The sequence below is a fragment of the Salmo trutta genome, chromosome 32, assembly GCF_901001165.1.
Source record: "Salmo trutta chromosome 32, fSalTru1.1, whole genome shotgun sequence".
Taxonomy (NCBI): Eukaryota; Metazoa; Chordata; class Actinopteri; order Salmoniformes; family Salmonidae; genus Salmo; species Salmo trutta.
Window position 1 is genome coordinate 1,460,709 of NC_042988.1, and position 14,431 is coordinate 1,475,139.

The window sequence follows — 14,431 nt, forward strand, 5'->3', positions numbered from 1 at the left end:
AACTCTCGAATCACCTGGTGGGAGGAAACTCTCAAACTTTCAAGCCATTTCCTTAGAAAAAATGGCAGGTGATTCGACATAGCCTTACTAGAAAAACATTTCCCAAGAAATGTGTAGGAAAACCACTCCTGTGACTCTGATTCCACAGGGATACTTTAAAAGGCATTAGCCAAATCATTAACTGAAAAACAACTTCCAGGTGGAACCTGGGAGAGAATGGTGACACAGTTTGGCACTCAAGGTGCTCTGGCAAACAGCATCATTCACAATCCTCAGTATGAGGGTTACTCTGTTCTCGGTCGATTTATCCCTTTCATGCATCTAGATAGCATCTGTGGTCACCTTCGCCATAACCTTGAGAGAGATGACAGACCAGAACAACAGTTTAGGACATTTCTGATTCAGGAAATCCAGTCAAACTATTCACTGTATGACAAATTATTACATTCCCAATATTCTTAATACAAATGTCTAAGACAAATGTCAAAGAGAATAACAACACACTGTTGAAACCATTTTGCAAATTGGTTTATACTCCCTTATCATATTGGCGACCTCACCACAGAGTTACAGGGTTAGGGAGTTAGAGGGCTAATCCTCAGGGAGAAATCCTGACCATCCAGCAGATCCAATCTGGTGAGATTTATATTGGAGCAAAAACTAAAATAAAACAATAACATCTTTACACTTCTTCATATATCACATGAGGTGGGGAAAACTTTAATCCATTTGGTGTAACTGTCAATCATTACCAACATATATTTATTCCTTTTATAGGCAGACGTGAACAAAATCAATTAGTATTTTTTCTAAAGGGCCCCAGGGGACTGGTAATTCCCCCTTTGGACACAAGACTTACATCGTGATTCATGCGTCCCCAAAAAAACAACAACACTGCCTGTTAAATCAAAATAACAAAATTTGAATTACAACCCTCGATAACTCCATCTAAAAATAATTGTATCCCATATGGTAATTCAAGGAATAGTAAAATTGACTAGATACAGATGTCCCTTATTCAGAGGCAGCACTCTCTCTCTCTGTCCTCATGGTCTGAATCACACATAAGACTATTGCTAAATTATAAACTTCTTCCTAATTCTTAGTGTTTCCATATTACATTTAAATGTCACCCAATGTCACCTCACCAGAAAGTCAAAACAGAGGTCAGAGTTCATTCAACACCATTAAGTGAGTGTTTCTTTCCCTGAACTTCAGACTCATTATTTAAAGACATTTTAAACATTCTGTGTAACAGGTTTACATCAGATTTTTCAGCACATTTCTTATCAGGAGAATATACGTGTGCAACCAAAACTCTGACAATAAATACTTGAGAAAATTTCATTTGTGTGCCCTTTAAGGTGCTAACCCATGAAAAACCCACGAAAACCAAAATAAAAAGACCCCACACAATAAATCAAACATGTATTAACACCACTAACAAATATTCATAACAGGTGGGTTGTGTGTGGGTGCCGGCGTTTGTGGTAAAGCGTAGGGGAAAAACAAACAAATGGCCAGGCCTTACTTAATTGGGTATCTGTGCCTTACTTTTTTGGGTATCTGTACTTTACTTTACTGTACATTACATTCCTTAAGAAAATTAAGTACTTTTTACTCCATACATTTTGCCTGACACCCAAAAGTATTCATTACATTTCAAATACTTTGCAGAACAGGAAAATGGTCTAATTCACACACTTATCAAGAGAACATCCCTGGTCATCCCTACTGCCTCTGATCTGGCAGACTCACTAAGCACATCCTTCATTTGTAAACTATGTTTGAGGGTTGGAGTGTGCTTCTGGCTATCCGTAAAATGAAAAAACAAGAAAATGGTTCCATCTGGTTTGCTTAATATAAGGAATTTGAAATGATTTATACTTTTACTTTTGATACTTACGTATGTTTTAGCAATTACATTTACTTTTGATACTTAAGTATATTTAAAACCAAATAAGTTTTTACTTTTACTCAAGTAGGATTTTAATGGGTGATTTTCGCTTTTACTTGAGTCATTTTCTATTAAGGTATCTTTACTTTTACTGAAATATGACAACTTTTTTCACCACTTCTATTTGCTTCATATTCATTTCATTGGTTAATAATCTTACCCTTTACAGTCTAAGAATTAACAATCCACACTCTCCTCATTCACACGGGAGGCTATTCCTCCTGTCAAAAAGTTTGTCATTCCCACTTGTTCTCTCATACATGCATGTTCAACACACCACTGAACAGTATTCAACTCTCACATCTCTATTTTCACTACTCGTAGCTCTCAGGCTACATAGACATTTCTCTTATGCCTATCTTTACTGCTCGTACCTCTCAGGCTACAGAGACATTTCTCTTCTGCCTATCTTCACTGCTTGTAGCTCTCAGGCTACATAGACATTTATCCTATGCTTATATTCACTACTCTTAGCTCTCAGGCTACATAGACATGTATATTATGCCTAAAAACTGTACTGTCAACGGGGCTCTCACTAGCCCCGCCAAATCCTCTCTCTGGGATTTAGGATCCTTGTCACTACTTTTATTTTCACTACAAATTCATTTAAATTGACTTACTGAAATGCAGTGGTTTGTCCTGTCCAGATTCGTGAATGTGGTGTTTTCCCCCAGGCAGTCACCACTGGTGGTCTGGTCAGGGTGTGTCCTAGTCATCTTTGGTCGGACAGGAATTTTCTTCACTCTCCCATTTCTAAGTATGCAACAGGTCAAACATGTATGATACGTGTGAGACACTGTAGGCAGAAAGAGACACAGTAATATTCCACTACACAACATAAACAATACCATTATCCAAGTTTGTAGGCACGCCCCATCTTCCTAGTGGGCTGTATCTAAATTCGCTATGAATGCCGGACGTTGTGGTTCACTATGAGCAGCCAAATACACAGGAAGTCGAAACTTCCCGATTCTACCAGTGAAAAGAAAATGTGCTCGTTGAAGCTTGTGGTTTGGATCATTTTGATGATTATGACAAAAAAGTAATGTCGTTAATATAATGACCGCAGTTGAAGTCGGAAGTTTACATACACCTTAGCCAAATACATTTAAACTCAGGTTTTCACAATTCCGACATTTAATCCTAGTAGAAACTCCCTGTCTTAGGTCAATTAGGATCACCACTTTATTTTAAGGATGTGAAATGTCAGAATAATAGTAGAGAGAATAATTTATTTCAGCTTTTATTTCTTTCATCACATTCCCAGTGGGTCAGAAGTTTACATACACTCAATTAGTATTTGGTAGCATTGCCTTTAAATTATGAAACGTTTCGGGTAGCCTTCAACACAGCTTCCCACAATAAGCTGGGTGAATTTTGGCCCATTCCTCCTGACAGAGCTGGTGTAACTGAGTCAGGGTTGTAGGCCTCCTTGCTCGCACACACTTTTTCAGTTCTGCCCACAAATTTTCTATGGGATTGAGGTCAGAGCTTTGTGATGATCACTCCAATACCTTGACTTTGTTGTCCTTAAGCCATTTTGCCACAACTTTGGAAGCATGCTTGGCGTCATTGTCCATTTGGAAGACCCATTTGCGACCAAGCTTTAACTTCTTGTCTGATGTCTTGAGATGTTGCTTCAATATATCCACATAATTTTCCATCCTCATGATGCCATCTATTTTGTGAAGTGCACCAGTCCGTCCTGCAGCAAAGCACGCCCACATCATGATGCTGCCACCCCCGTGCTTCACGGTAGGGAGGGTGTTCTTCGACTTGCAAGCATCCCCCTTTTTCCTCCAAACATAACGATGGTCATTATGGCCAAACAGTTCTGTTTTTGTTTCATCAGACCAGAGGACATTTTTCCAAAAAGTACAATCTTTGTCCCCATGTGCAGTTGCAAACCAAAGTCTGGGTTTTTTATGGCGATTTTGGAGCAGTGGCTTCTTCCTCGCTGAGCGGCCTTTCAGGTTATTTCGATATAGGACTCGTTTTACTTACTGTGGATATAGATACTTTTGTACCTGTTTCCTCCAGCATCTTCACAAGGTCCTTTGCTGTTGTTCTGGGATTGATTTGTACTTTTCGCACCAAAGTACATTCATCTCTAGGAGACAGAACACATCTCCTCTTGAGTGGTATGATGGCTGTGTGGTCCCATGGTGTTTATACTTGCGTACTATTGTTTGTACAGATGAACGTGGTACATTCAGGCGTTTGGAAATTGCTCCCAAGGATGAACCAGACTTGTGGAGGTCCACACATTTGTTTCTGAGGTCTAGGCTGATTTCTTTTGATTTTCCCATGATGTCAAGTAAAGAGGCACTGAGTTTGAAGCTAGGCCTTGAAATGCATCCGCAGGTACACGTCCAATTGACTGAAATGATGTCAATTAGCCTATCAGAAGCTTCTAAAGCCATGACATCATTTTCTGGAATTTTCCAAGCTGTTGAAAAGCACAGTCAACTTAGTGTATGTAAACTTCTGACCCACTGGAATTGTGATACAGTGAATTATAAGTGAAATAATCTGTCTGTAAACAGTTGTTGGAAAAATGACTTGTGTCATGCACAAAGTAGATGTCGTAACCTTCTTGCCAAAACTATAGTTTAACAAGAAATGTGTGGAGTGGTTGAAAAACGAGTTTTAATGTCTCCAACCTAAGTGTATGTAAACTTCCGACTTCAACTGTATATGCCATGGCAGAGCCAGAGTGAAATTTCCTTATAATTTTGACTGATCTTCATTTGGATTGGTTTACTGCCAGCTTCTGGTAGGCTGAAACATATCTGCATTAGGCTAAATGTAACTCAACCGATAACTGAACCAACCCACCCCAACTGTAAACACTTTAAAATCTACAAACACCCCTCATAGGTATACAGTCAATGGAATTTTTGCTAACGAGTTCAGTGATGGTATTATTAGGAAGAGATTATAGACATTTTAATGAGCAATAATTCTTGTCTGATCTGGGATTGTGTGGATGGGGGATTGTGTCAGATATCTCTGACTCGGATCAGGCCCTAAATTGTTTTACTTCTTTGTTCAACTCTATTGCAGATAAGCATGCACCGTTCAAAAAACTATTGGTAAAGCATAGTGCTAATCCCTGTTTCACGCATGAACTATCAGATGAACTTCAGGAAAGAAATTTAGCTTGGGCTAAGGCCGACTGATTCTACGTCTGACTGGCAGTCCTTCAGACACTTGAGAAATAGATGTCTATCCCTGGCTAGAAAAGCAAAATTGACATACTTCTTGAACTGTGTATCTGAGAATGGTGGGAATCCAGCTGCCTTCTGGAAGATAACCAAATCTCTGAAACAAAACTTCACACCCTCAGGTTATGACAGCTTCTGGTCCCATAACAGATAAGACGGAAATTTGTGGTACTTTTAATAACCACTTTGCCTCAGCGGGCCACCTATTTGATAGAATAGCTTCTGAAAACTGTGATCCCAGTGGAGGGTGTCCCTAAGCCAAAGCTACATTTCTCTCCTGAAGTTTCTGTGATAGTTCATGCATTCAGGTTGCAGAGAACAATACATTCCCAGATTGGTTGCAGAGAACAATACAATTTCAACATTTGATGTCTATGATGCACTAAGTGCCTAATTGAACATCAATGTAAAATAATCAACTGTGGCTGACTCACTTCATCCCTTTTGCTGCAGATTTCTGCCCCACTTATTGCAGAATTATTCACCTATATTTTTTACTCTACAATTCTTTCTGGGGTTTTCCCTGCGATCTGGAAAAGTCCTTTCCCTACACAAAGGCAGAGATCCTTCTGACTTGGATAACTACCGTCCAATTTCCAAGCCAACTCTCAGCTGAGAACTTCTCATTCTATTCTTAATGAGCAGCAATCCGGTTTTAGACCTTGACATAGCACTGTTTCAGTGGCTACACTTGTCTTAGATGATGTGCGATATTGTTTAGACCATACAAATCATTGCGCTGTCTTATGTATTGACCTGTCGAAGGTGTTTTGATACAGTTGACAATTTTGTTTTGTTCAAAGGCTGTCTGAAATAGGCCTAGATCAGGCATTTTGCAATTGGTTCAAGAACTATCTAACGGACAGGACACAATGTGTGCTTACTAGTTTCCTCAATATCAAATCAAATGTTATTTGTCACATGCAGTGAACACAACAGGTGTAGACATTACAGTGAAATGTTTACTTACAAGTTCTTAACCAACAATGCAGTTCAAGAAATAGAGTTAAGAAAATATTTACTAAATAAACTAAAATAAAAACTAAAATAAAAAGTAACAAAATAACAATAATGAGTCTATATACAGGGGTACCGGTACTGAGTCAATGTGCGGGGGTACAGGTTAGTCGAGGTAATTTGTACATGTAAGTAGGGGTAAAGCAACTTTGCGTCGATAATAAACAGCGTTTAGCAGCAGTGAAAAAACATAGTGGGGGGAGTGTCAATGTAAATAGTCCGGGTTGCCATTTGATTAACTGTTCAGAAGTCTTATAGCTTGGGCGTAGAAGCTGTTAATAAGGAGCTTTTTAGACCTAGACTTGGCGCTCAGGTACTGCTTGCTGTGTGGTAGCAGAGAGAACAGTCTATGACTTGGGTGACTGGAGTCTTTAATGTTTTGGGCCTTCCTCTGACACCGCCTAGTATATAGGTCCTGGATGGCAGGAAGCTTGGCCCCAGTGATGTATTGGGCCATACGCATTACCCTCTGTAGCACTTTACGGTCAGATGCCGAGCAGTTGCCATACCAGGCGGTGATGCAACCGGTCAGGATGCTCTCGATGGTGCAGCTTGTTAGCAGTTGATGTGATTCTTCAATAACAGAGACCCCACAGCAAATCAGGGGGAGAAAAATTGGTTTATTCAAAGAGAACAAATCGTGCGGGGAGATAAATGGTTGATGTTCATTCTCCCCTGTCCTCAGTGATTCTCTCCACAGAACAAAGGGACAGGATGTAATTTATAACCTCCAACCCTCAGGGGCCCCTGTGTTGAGGATCAGCGTGGCAGCTGTGTGTTGCCTACCCTTACCACCTGAGGGGTGGCCCGTCAGGAAGCCCAGGATCCAGTTGCAGAGGGAGGTGTATAGTCCCAGGGTCCTTAGCTTAGTGATGAGCTTTGTGGGCACTATGGAGTTCAATGCTGAGCCAAGTCAATGAACAGCATTCTCACATAGGTGTTCCTTTTGCCCATGTGGGAAAGGGCAATGTGGATTGCAATTGAGATTGTGCCATCTGTGGATCTGTTGGGGCGGTATATGAATTGGAGTGGGTCTAGGGTTTCCGGGATGATTGTGTTGATGTGAGCCATGACCAGCCTTTCAAAGCACTTCATGACTACCGACGTGCGTGCTATGGGACGGTAGTCATTTAGGCAGGTTACCTTCTCTTTCTTGGGCACAGAAACTATGTTGGTCTGCTTGTACAGTACCAGTCAAAAGGAGTTCCCACATATGCTGAGCACTTGTTGGCTGCTTTTCCTTCACTCTGCGGTCCAACTCATCCCAAACCATCTCAGTTGGGTTGAGGTCGGGTGATTGTGGAGAACAGGTCATCTGAAGTAGCACTCCATCACTCTCCTTATTGGTCAAATAGCCCTTACACGGCTTGGAGGTTTGTTGGGTCATTGTTCTGTTGAAAAACAAATGAAAGTCCCACTAAGTGCAAACCAGATGGAATGGCATATAGCAACAGATTGCTGTGCTATCCATGCTGGTTAAGTGCGCCTTGAATTCTAAATAAATCACTGACAGTGTCACCAGCAAAGCACCCCCACACCATCACACCTCCTCCTCCATGCTTCACGGTGGGAACCACACATGCAGAGATCATCCGTTCACCTACTCTGCATCTCACAAAGACACGGCGGTTGAAACCCAAAATCTCAAATTTGGACTCATCAGACCAAAGGACAGATTAATGGAGGTAAAGTCACGATACCATTTGAAGAATTTCAAATATAAAATATATTTGATTTGTTTAACTATTTTCTGGTTACTACATGATTCCATATGTGTTATTTCATAGTTTTGCTGTCTTCACCATTATTCTACAATGTAGAAAATAGTAAAAATAAAGAAAAACCCTTGAATGAATAGGTGTGTCCAAACTTTTGACTGGTATTGTATATATTTTTTAATTAAACAATTAATTTTGAATTTCTGAATTCAATTCAATTCAAACAATGAATTGACTTTTTATTGGCCACACCCACAGGAAGCAGAATTTTAATTGAATTTTAATTGTAATTGTATTGAAAGGAATTCAAACAAATTCAACTGAGATGTGAAACATCAAAAGTCTCATTAATTTCACAAATATTGTTATCAAAAGGATATGCCACTTATTAATGTAAAGAATACACATATAATTTCAAATATTAGTTTGATAATAACTCAAAGATCACAAACAGTATTTTTCTTTGTCATGAGACAAATTGTTCCCTTCCATACTGCAGTGTTTGATCTTTTATTTAATTGTATTTATTGAACTAGGCAAGTGTCACGTCCTGACCAGTATAGAGGATATTTTGTTATTGTAGTTTGGTCAGGACGTGGCAGAGGGTAGTTGATTTATGTATTACGGGGTTTGTTGGTCACTGGTTTATGTTTGTATTTCTAGGGGTATGTTCTAGGTTAGTTTTTCTATGTGTAGGTTGGGTGCTGGACTCTCAATTGGAGGCAGGTGTTTCTAGTCCTATAAGTAGGTGTGTGTTTTGTTTGTCACTTGTGGGTAGTTATTTGTTAGCATTGCTTTTGTTGAGCCTGCTACTCTGTTCCTGTCGTTAGTTTTTTTATAGTTTTTTCGTGGTGTTCTCATACTTATAACAAAGATGTTGAGCACGCAACCCGCTGCGCCTTGGTCCCATTCTATCTTCCACGACAGCTGTGACAGCAAGTCAGTTAAAAACAAATTATTTTTTACAATGACGGCCCATCAAAAGGCCTCCTGCGGGGATGTGGGCTGGGATTAAAAATAAAAATAAATGAAATAAAAATATAGGACAGAAGGAACATCACGACAAGAGAGACAACACAACACTACATAAAGAGAGACCTAAGACAACAACATAGCATGGCAGCAACACATGACAACACAGCATTGTAGCAACACAACATGACAACAACATGGTAGCAACACAACATGGCAGCAACACAACATGGTAGCAGTACAAAACAGGGTACAAACATTATTGGGCACAGACAACAGCACAAAGGGCAAGAAGATAGAGACAACAATACATCAAGCAAGCAGCCACAACTGTCAGTAAGTGTCCATAATTGAGTCTTTGAATTAAGAGATTGTCACGACTTCCACCGAAGTCGTTTCCTCTCCTTGTTCGGGCGGTGTTCGGCGGTCGGCGTCACCGGTCTTCTAGCCATCGTCGATCCACTTTTCATTGTCCATTTCTTTTGTCTTGTTTTCTTACACACCTGGTTTCCATTTCCCTCATTATTTTTTGTGTATTTAACCCTCTGCTCCCCCCCATGTCCTTGTGGAATTGTTTGTAAGTGTAAGTGCTTGTACTCTATGTTGCTGGTGCGCGTTGGGTTTTGTACCCATGTAGGTTATTTTTGTATTGCCGTGGGTTTTGTATTAAGCTGCTCTAGCTATTACCTATTTCTGCTCTCCTGCGTCTGACTTCACTACCACCAGTTCCGCAACCCTTACAGAATTCCACACCACCATATGGAGTCAGCAAGGAGCAGGTGCCCCTGGTATAGGGGTCGAGGAGCGCATTCTGGAGCAAGAGGCGATGATCCACCATCTCGCCATGGACCGCGTTGTCCAAATCATGGACCGCTGGGAGAGACAGGGAGTTCCTCCAGCGCCTCCCCCAGCACAACAGGGGCCTCCACTGCTCACTCCCCCTGCACCCGGTTCCAGTGGAATACGCCTCACCCTCCCCGGGGAGTTTGATGGGACGGCTGCCCGCTGCCAGGGGTTCCTACTGCAGTTGGATTTATACCTGGCAACCGTCCACCCGGCTCCTTCGGGCCGTGAGAGGGTGTCCACCCTCGTCTCATGCCTCTCAGAGAAAGCCCTGGAGTGGGCCAATGCCGTGTGGGTGGAAGGAGATGCGGTGTTGGACAACTTTGAGGAGTTCACCCGTCGTTTCGGGGCAGTCTTCGACCACAAGCCCGAGGGCAGAGTGGTGGGTGAACGTTTTTTCCACCTACAGCAGGGGACGAGGAGCGCACAGGAGTTCGCTTTGGACTTTCGGACCCTGGCCTCCGGAGCGGGATGGAACGACAGGGCCCTGATCGACCACTATCGCTGCAGTTTGCGCGAGGACGTCCGTCGAAAGTTGGCCTGCAGGGACACCACCCTTACCTTTGATCAGATGGTGGACCTGTCCATTCGGCTGGATAACCTGCTGGCTACCCGCGGACATCCAGATCGGGGTCTGTTGGTTCCATCCCCCAGGACCATCGCTCCGATGCCCATGGAGTTGGAAGGTGCTGCGCTCAGGGAGACCGGAGGAGATTCCGTCTCGTGCACCATCTGTGGCTGCAGAGGTCACACTGCCGGTCGTTGCCGGGTTGGTTCCTCTGGGGGTCGAGGCAGCAGGCAAGGCACTCTGGCGTCACCCCAGGTGAGAAAGCACCATTTTCACCCAGAGCCCTCTGTTGCACACATGTTTTTGTTCGTCACTTTTCCTGAGTTTTCCCCGCATTCCCAGCATAAGGAATTCAGGCACGGCTGGGAATTTTATTGACAGTTCATTTGCCCATAGTTTAGGGATCCCCATCGTTCCTGTGGTAACACCCTTCCCAGTTCACGCCTTAGATAGTCGACCATTAGGGCCAGGGTTGATTAGGGAGGCCACCGCTCCTCTGGGTATGGTGACGCAGGGGGGTCACATGGAGAGAATCAGTCTCTTTCTCATTGACTCTCCTGCGTTTCCCGTGGTGTTAGGCCTACCCTGGTTAGCTTGTCATGACCCCACTGTTTCATGGCTACGGAGGGCTCTCACAGGGTGGTTGCAGGAGTGTTCGGGGAGGTGTTTAGGGGTTTCCGTAGGTGCTACTACGGTGAAAAGTCCAGACCAGGTCTCCACCGTGCGCATTCCCCCCGAATATGCCGATTTGGCTCTCGCCTTCTCCAAAAAGAAGCCGACTCAATTACCACCCCATCGACGGGGGGATTGTGCGATAAATCTCCTGGTAGACGCTGCACTTTCCAGGAGTCATGTGTATCCTATGTCACAGGATGAGACGGTGGCTATGGAAACATATGTCTCCGAATCCCTGCGTTAGGGGTACATTCGGTCCTCCACTTCTCCCGCCTCCTCGAGTTTCTTTTTTGTGAAGAAGAAGGAGGCGATTGAGTCAATGCACGGGGCGTGCTTCTTCACCAAACTTGATCTCAGGAGTGCTTACAACCTGGTGCGTATCCGGGAGGGAGACGAGTAGAAGACGGCGTTCAGTACGACCTCAGGGCATTATGAGTACCTCGTCATGCCGTACGGGTTGATGAATGCTCCATCAGTGTTCCAAGTCTTTGTAGATGAGATTTTCAGTGAACAGCACGGGCAGGGTGTAGTGGTGTATATTGATGACATCCTGATATACTCTGCTACACGCGCCGAGCATGTGTCCCTGGTGCGCAAGGTGCTTGGTCGACTGTTGGAGCATGACCTGTACGCCAAGGCTGAGAAATGTCTGTTCTTCCAACAGTCCGTCTCCTTCCTAGGGTACCGCATTTCCACATCAGGGGTGGAGATGGAGAGTGACCGCATCTCAGCCGTGCATAATTGGCCGACTCCCACCACGGTAAAGGGGGTGCAGCGGTTTCTAGGGTTTGCCAATTACTACCGGAGGTTTATACAAGGTTTTGGTCAGGTAGCGGCTCCCATTACCTCACTGCTGAAGGGGGGACTGGTACGTTTGCAGTGGTCAGCTGAGGCGGACAGGGCCTTTGGTCACCTGAGGGCTCTGTTTACCTCAGCTCCCGTGCCGGACCATCCGGATCCCTCTTTGGCATTCATAGTGGAGGTGGATTTGTCCGAGGCTGGGATAGGAGCCATGCTTTCTCAGCGCTCGGGTACACCACCAAAGCTCTGCCCCTGTGCCTTCTTTTCGAGGAAGCTCAGCCCGGCAGAGCGAAACTATGACGTGGGGGACCGGAAGCTGTTGGCTGTCGTCATGGCTTTGAAGGCGTGGAGACATTGGCCTGAGGGGGCTAAACACCCTTTTCTCATCTGGACTGACCACCGCAATCCGGAGTACATCCGGGTGGTGAGGAGACTGAACCCTCGCCAGGCAAGGTGGGCCATGTTTTTCACCCGTTTTGTTTTCACCCTTTCCTACAGACCAGGTTCCCAGAACTGAAAGGCAGACGCACTGTCCCGGCTGTATGACACAGAGGAGCGGCCCATGGATCCAACCCCCATACGCCTCCTGCCTGGTGGCGCCGGTAGTGTGGAAGCTGGACGCGGACATTGAGCAGGCGTTGCGTGCAGAGCCCGCTCCCCTCCAGTGTCCTGCTGGGCGTCTGTACGTTCCGTCTGCTGTCCGTGACCGGCTGATCTATTGGGCCCACACGTCACCCTCCTCTGGTCATCCAGGCATTGGTCGGACGGTGCCCTGTCTGAGTGGGAAGTACTGGTGGCCCAATTTGGCTAAGGATGTGAGGGTGTATGTTTCCTCCTGCTCGGTGTGCTCCCAGTGCAAGGCTCCTAGGCACCTGCCCAGAGGTAAGCTACACCCCTTACCCGTTCCACAGCGGCCATGGTCACACCTGTCGATCGATTTCCTGACCGATCTTCCCCCATCACAGGGAAACACCACAATCCTGGTTGTTGTGGATCATTTCTCTAAGTCCTGCCATCTCCTCATGCTGCCCGGTCTCCCTACGGCCCTACAGCCTGCGGAGGCCTTGTTTACGCATGTATTCCGGCTCTACGGGGTGCCTGAAGACATAGTGTCTGACCCACTTTGAGGGTCTGGAGGGCATTCATGGAACGTCTGGGAGTCTCGATCAGCCTTACCTCAGGTTTTCACCCCGAGAGTAATGGGCAGGTGGAGAGGGTAAAGCAGGATGTGGGTAGGTTTCTGAGGTCTTATTGCCAGGACCGGCCGTGGGAGTGGGCAGCATTCGTGCCCTGGGCAGAGATGGCCCAGAACTTGCTCCACCACTCCTCCATTAACCTCTCACCCTTCCAGTGCATACTGGGGTATCAGCTGGTTCTGGCTCCTTGGCATCAGAGTCAGAACGAGGCTCCTGCAGTGGACGACTGGTTCCAGCGTGTGGAGGAAACATGGGACGCCTCCCATGTTCACCTTCAGCGCGCCATAAAGCCGGAACAGACCGTCACCGCAGTGAGGCCCTGGTGTTCGCACCGGGGGACCGGGTCTGGCTCTCAACCCGAAACATGCCCCTCCGCCTGCCCTGCCGGAAGCTGTGTCCACGGTTTGTGGCGCAATTTAAAGTCCTGAGGAGACTGAACGAGGTGAGTTACAGGTTACAACTTCCCCCAGATTACCTTATTAACCTCTCGTTCTTTGTGTCTCTCCTCAGGCCGGTGGTGGCTGGCCTGCTCCAGGCGTCTGAGGTGCGGGAGGTTCCTCCGCCGCCACTGGACATCGATAGGGCCCGGCGTACTTCGTTCAATCCATACTGGATTCGAGACGTCGGGCGAGGGGCCTTCAGTACCTCGTGGACTGGGAGGGGTACGGTCTGGAGGAGAGATGCTGGGATCAGGTGGAGGACGTGTTGGACCCTTCAATGCTGCGGGAGTTCCACCATCTCCGGATCGCCCTGCACCTCGTCCTCCGGGTCGTCCCCGAGGCCGGGGTCGGCGCGCTGCTGTAGAATTGTTTGTTTGTAAGTGCTTGAACTCTATGTTAATGGTGCGCGTCGCGTTTTGTACCTATGTTGGTTATTTTTGTATTGCCATGGGTTTTGTATTAAACTGTTCCAGCTATTACCTATTTCTGCTCTCCTGCGTCTGACTTCACTGCCAACAGTTCCGCAATTCTTACAGAGATTGAGATAAAACTGTCTAGTTTGAGTGTTTTTTGCAGCTCATTCCAGTCACTAGCTGCAGTGACCTGAAAAGACGAGCGACCCAGGGATTTGTTTGCTTTGGGGACCTTTTACAGAATGTGACTAGCAGAACGGGTGTTGTATGTAGAAGATGAGGGCTGCAATAAATATCTCATGAAGGGGGGAGTGAGGCCTAAGAGGGTTTTATAAATGAGCATCAACCAGTGGGTCTTGCGATGGGTATACAGAGATGACCAGTTTACAGAAGAGTATAGAGTGCAGTGATGTGTCCTATAAAGAGCATTGGTGGCAAATCTGATGGCCGAATGGTAAAGCACTTCTAGCCGCTCGAGAGCACCCTTACCTGCCGATCTATAAATTACACCTCCATAATCAAGCATGGGTAGGATGATCATTTGTATCAGGGTTAGTTTGGCAGCTGGGGTGAAAGAGGAGCGATTACGATAGAGGAAACCAAG

General features: G+C 45.3%; 1 long non-coding RNA gene across 1 annotated transcript; it reads right to left on the reverse strand.

The window, feature by feature from the left end:
- Nucleotides 1-2,080: 2,080 nt before the first annotated feature.
- LOC115170742 (uncharacterized) lies at nucleotides 2,081-2,842 on the reverse strand. Its single transcript, XR_003871087.1, has 2 exons — nucleotides 2,806-2,842; nucleotides 2,081-2,710 (listed from the first exon to the last, which is right to left on the reverse strand). It is a non-coding gene; the product is annotated as an uncharacterized LOC115170742 (long non-coding RNA).
- Nucleotides 2,843-14,431: the final 11,589 nt, after the last annotated feature.